We start from the raw sequence: 5,669 nt of genomic DNA, 5'->3' as shown, positions 1-5,669 counted from the left end.
TGTTGACGGCGCCGTCCGTTGCCGTCAGGCGGAAAACAACGCCGACGGCTAAACTATGCCGACGGCTATCCTACGGCCGTCGGCATATGCACCTATGCCGACGGCTAAACTACACCGACGGTCTGACACATCTACACTGACGTGATCTACACCGACGGAGCTATGCCAACGGCGGCCGTAGGCATAGATCTACACCGACGGCAGAGGACCTATGCCGACGGCCCTGGGCCGTAGGCATAGCCCGCGAGTCCGGTAGTGGCTCAGGTTCACCACCTCCGATGAGTCGTCGACTATGGACCGGATGAGCCTGTTCACCTCCTCCTCGTGGATGGGCCGGAACGAAGTGATGTTCCTGGCGCCGAGCAGCTCCAGGATGCAGATCTTGCGGAGCTGCCGCCATTCGCCACCGTACGGGGCGAACGCGATCCCCTTGCCGTGCTCGCTGAGGACCTTGGCGGACGCGCTCAACGGCCTTGTGCAGAAGATGTGGTCGTACGTCTTGGTGATTTCCTTGGAAGCTTCCGCCGTAGAGGCGACGATCGCCGGAACCTCGCCGAACCTGAGGAGCATGAGAGGCCCATGGCGTCGAGAGAGGTCCCGTAAGGCACGGTGTGGCAGGGCGCCTAGGAGATGGTGGAGGCTGCCGATGATAGGAAGCTGCCATGGGCCAGGAGGGAGCCGAAGACCGCCATTGCGAGAGGTAAGGGAACCTCTATAGATCCTCATAAAGTATACAAGGGAAAAAATAGCTAGTAACAAATAGTAGTAGTATGCATCGTTGTCCATGATCTGCTACTCTGTATTGTCTGTTGGGATTGACACTTAATTTTGCGGGGGGCGTCAAGTGCTTATATAGGCCGCGCGTTGCTGCTCCTGTTGGTCTCGTATTTTTAATAATAATGAATGAGTTTAAAGCGCATTTCTCACTTCCGTAGGGCGGTATGTCAGAATAATTTGACCAAGCAATCACACAAGACATGACGTCGAGATTTGCTAACAAGGCTCGCCAACATGACTACATCTTTGGGACATGATTACGGACGGTCCTTCCCATAGCATTGTCTTTTTTTTGAGGATCATATGTTGTCGCTTTATTCAATCAAAGGCATTCGGAATCTCGTCCGAAACAACGTCTAGCACAAAGTCTGGGGTAACCCCTAGCCAAACCTTACAAAGTTCATCACCAACACCGACTCTAGCAAATCTATGAGCGGAGTGAATTACAAAAAACATCGACATTGAAGGCTAGGGTTGCAGAAATCACAAGTCTCTAGTTTTGTGCCCAAAAACACTAATTCCAGGGCTAATTTTTTGCAAAAACCACTAGTCGCTCGGTTCGCTCGTTTTAAGTGGGATTATGATAGGTGGGACCCGCATTTGTCGATGTGGCATAACTGTTCATCCGTTTGCCTCGTTAGACGCCGTCAGACGCCGTGCACGGGCCGGCTCGAGCCGGAACCCTCTAGACCGGTCCCTCCCCTCCCCGTTAGCTCTTCTCCATCTCTTTCCCTCCCCCACACCCTCTCCTCTCAGACATGGCGACGGCGAGTGGCGGCGGCGACTGCGGTGGGCCTGCCGGTGGCGGAGACGACAGGCCACCGAAGGCGGATCTCTGCGGCAGCTCAAACCCCGGCGCCCCTTCGGACAACAGCCCCAACCCCAGCCCCCAGTACTCGCTGGAGTTCGCGGCGGCTAGATCTTGGGCCAGGGCCGTGAAGGCGGATCCGACGGAAAGCCACCGGTGGGGCTCGTCATTCGGCGGCGTCTAGTAAGTTAACCTCATTTCTACATATTCTAGGGTTAGGGTTAGGATTCGGCGACGTGTAGTAAGTTAACCTCATTTGTACAGATTCTAGAGTTAGGGTTAGGATTCGGCGGCTGGATCTTGGGCTGTATGTATGTGTGGTTATTTTGATTTGCAATGTTAAACCTAGCTTGGGTACTGAAACACTCAATTTGATTTTGGGGGAGGGGGTGCGGGAATAGCCCACTGTCAGACTCATATATGTGTCATATTAATTTTATTTAGTTGATATGCAGCAATGTGAACTGTTAATTAGAGCAGTGGCAATACAGAACAAATTAGAGTAGCTTATTTGTTAATATGCAGTGTTAATTAGAGTACATTAGAGTATCTACATATGTAGTTATGCATTGTTAATTAGAACAGTGCCAATAAGAGCAAATTAAAGTATTTTTTGTTAATATGCAGTGTTAATTATAGCATATTACTATGAACTTTTATATAGTAATTATGCGATGTTAATTAGAATTGTTGTTTTATCTTGTTGTCTAGTTTGGACGATGCTGTTTGGGAAGTTAGAATGCACTTCCATGAAAGAGACAACTTGGAGAGATCCCTCTGCCTTTCAGACATCACATATCACAATTTGGTAGCATTAATAGAGACAGAGGGATATAGGCTGAATGACTACATTTACTTTGTGAGGGAGCCTGGTGTGGGTATTGAAGGATTGGTAGAAATTTGTCATGATGACAAGGTGGATGAAATGCTTGACCATATTGCTAATAAAGATCAGACTGTAGTGAATTTGACAGTGATTAGGGCCACTGATCCAAGACCTGCAGATTTGAATGCAAGCTATTTGTATGAGGAGCAGGTTCCTTTGAGTCAATTAGGAGAAAAACCTGTCTATGAAGTCAATCCTTCTGGAGTTCTATTCAGATCACCCGAGAAATCAAATAAACAGAGGCAGTCAGAGCCACTTCAGTTCTTTTCCACACAGCAGAGCACAAACATAGATATTGCTATGGAGCAAGATGAGCAGGAGACACTAATGGAGCTAAAGAGGAGAACCAAGATTGAGAACTTTAGGAAACATAAGGAGGCATCTGAGCTTGTTCAAATGGTTAAGCAAAAACTACCAGTTCTTTTAACTGAAGATGACTCTGATCTAGATGCAGATGAGGACTTTGTTAATAGGCTTAATGATTTGAGGAGGCAGAGAGAGGACCCACTAATTCATTTTGAAGGAGACACTGATGTGGATGAAGTGTATGGGGAAGATGAGGAAGAGGAGCAAGTGGAGCAAGTGGAGCAAGTGGAGCAGATGGAGCATGAGGAGGAGGAGCAGGTGGAGCAAGTGGAGGAGGATGAGCAGATGGAGCAACAACAAGAGGCACCAAAGAAGAAGGAAAAAAGAAAAGGGAGGTCACATTCAAGCTTGGAGCAAAGATTTGAGGATGTGTGGGTACCATCATCGGATGAGGAGTATGTAGGTGATTTGAAGCAGGAATATGATGATGGAGCTGAGAATGCACCTTTTATTCTGCCCAATGGAAGGAAGAGCAGAGCATATAAAGCAAAACCAAGAGATTGGTACAGTGAAGAAAGAGAGAACCCAGAGGAGCAGTTTTGTAGAAATCTTTGTTTCCTTAATGTGTACCAATTCAGGAGAGCACTTCAGACATTTCACATAAGTCATAATAGGAACTATGACTTCCACAGAAACTGGAATGACAGCATCATAGTTGTGTGCACTAATGTGAAATGTCCTTTCTTCATTGCAGCTTCTGTTGTTGCAAATGAAACTACATTTTGCATCAGAAAGACTAATCTTCTGCACACATGCCCAGCAGTAGCAGAGAATACAAAGGTCACTGGAAAATGGGTGGCACACCAGTGTGAGGATATGCTGAGAACTGATATTGGCACACCAATCACCACAATAATGCAGAATTTGAAGAAGAAATATGGAGTAGAGATTTCAACCCATATGGCCTATAGGGCTAGGAAACAAGCATTGAAGGTTGTCTAAGGAGACCAGAGAGGTCAATACACTAGGATTAGAGATTATTTGCAGGCTGTTTTGGACACAAACCCAGGAAGTAGATGTGTTGTGACCACTAAGCATTTGCCACTACACCCAAGCAAGAACCCAAGGTTACATGGCCTGTTCTACTGTCTTAATGCTTGCAAAGAAGGGTTTTTAAATGGATGTAGGCCATTCATAGGTACATTGTGTTGTAACTTGTGTAGTGTTTTTGTTATTTGGCCACATTAAATACACTGTCTTCTCACATTTTTCACTTTGCAGGGGTAGATGGTTGTTTTATCAAGCTGTCAATAGGTCAGCAGATCCTTGCTGCAACAGGAAGGGATGGAAACAACAACATATACCCTATAGCATTTGGAGTTGTTGACAAAGAGGACACAGACAGCTGGACCTGGTTCTTAACACAACTGAAAGATGCACTTGGTGGAGAAAGTGGAAAGTTTGGGTATTATACTATCATTTCTGATAGGCAGAAGGTAAACTTCTCTTCTCATATTTCTATTGTACTATTAATATTTCATATGCACATTGCTTTGTGAACAATTCAAATGGACCAATATTTAGCTCTAGTTCATATTGTGTCAACAGGGCCTTTTAAATGCAGTAAACCATGTTTTTCCCAATTGTCCACAAAGATTCTGCCTTAGACACATTTATCAGAATTTCCAAACTACTGGTTTTAGAGGTGATGAATTAAAGAAACACATGGATGCAGCTAGTTACTCTTATACTAAGAATGAACACCTAGCTGCAATGAATGATATGAAAAGAGAGTGTAAGGCAGCTTGGGCATGGCTTAATAAAGTACCAGTTCATACATGGGCTAGACATGCAATGGATTTTACCTGCAAGACTGACCTAGTTGTGAATAACATCAGTGAGGTGTTTAACAAAATGATCCTAGATGTTAGAGGGAAGCCAATAAAGACCATGCTGGAAGGAATTAGGACTAAATTGATGGTCAAATTTAACACCAATAGAACTAAGACAGAGACAACAAATTGGGAGATTTGCCCAACATATGCAGAGATGTTAGAGGAGGCAAAGTACAACTCAAGGTGGTGCCAATCTTTGATGGCTGGTCCTAACATTTACCAAGTTAGTAGTGGAGATAACACCTACTCAGTAAACTTGCTGCACAGAACATGTGGATGTAGGAAGTGGGATATGACTGCTATGCCTTGCAACCATGCAGTCTCTGCAATTGCGAAAGCTAAGTTGCAACCTGAAGACTTTGTTGATGATTTCTTCAAGAAGGAAATGTACCAAAAAGCATATGGCCATATCATATTTCCTGTCCCTGGTCCAAATCTGTGGCCAAGGACAAGAACTCAGGACATAGAGCCTCCAGTTTTCAGAGACAAAGTTGGGAAGCAACAAACAAAGAGGAGGAAAAACCAGTTTGAGAAGCCAGCACCAAGAGATACATCTAGGATGGCATCCATTACTTGTAGCAACTGCAAACTTGTAGGGCACAGATACACTGTGTGCTCCAAGCCCTTGAAACCAGCTCTTGCTATGAGACAAAACCAGCATCAGGTTAGCTAAGCATCTTTGTTTCTGTTTTTGTAGTTATGTCTCAGTTGTAATTCATAGTTCATGATTGTTTCTATTTTTTAAATGCAGCCAAACAGGTCACATGCTTCTGCTTCATCTACAGCTGCTGCACCAACAAGGAAGAGGCCATCTCCATGTACAACAGATGTTGGGACTGCTCCTCCCAGGAAGAAAGTTGCACCTGCTGCAACTACACCTACTGCTCCTCCCAGGAAGAAAGCTGCACCTGCTGCTAGTGCACCTACTGCTCCTCCCAGGAGGTCTCCCGGGAAGAATGCTACCCCGGCACCTACTGCTCCTCCAAGGAGGTCTCCC

The 5,669-nt window shown here is 45.5% G+C and overlaps 1 pseudogene; it reads right to left on the bottom strand.

Annotated features, from left to right (window-relative positions):
• The window catches only part of LOC123153060 (desmethyl-deoxy-podophyllotoxin synthase-like), a 17,232-nt pseudogene extending 16,446 nt beyond the window's left edge, over positions 1-786 (bottom strand).
• Positions 787-5,669: the final 4,883 nt, after the last annotated feature.

Source organism: Triticum aestivum, chromosome 7A (genome assembly GCF_018294505.1).
Source record: "Triticum aestivum cultivar Chinese Spring chromosome 7A, IWGSC CS RefSeq v2.1, whole genome shotgun sequence".
NCBI classification, from domain to species: Eukaryota; Viridiplantae; Streptophyta; class Magnoliopsida; order Poales; family Poaceae; genus Triticum; species Triticum aestivum.
The sequence above is the reverse complement of the archived record's forward strand: the minus strand, read 5'-3'. Positions and strand labels throughout refer to the sequence as shown.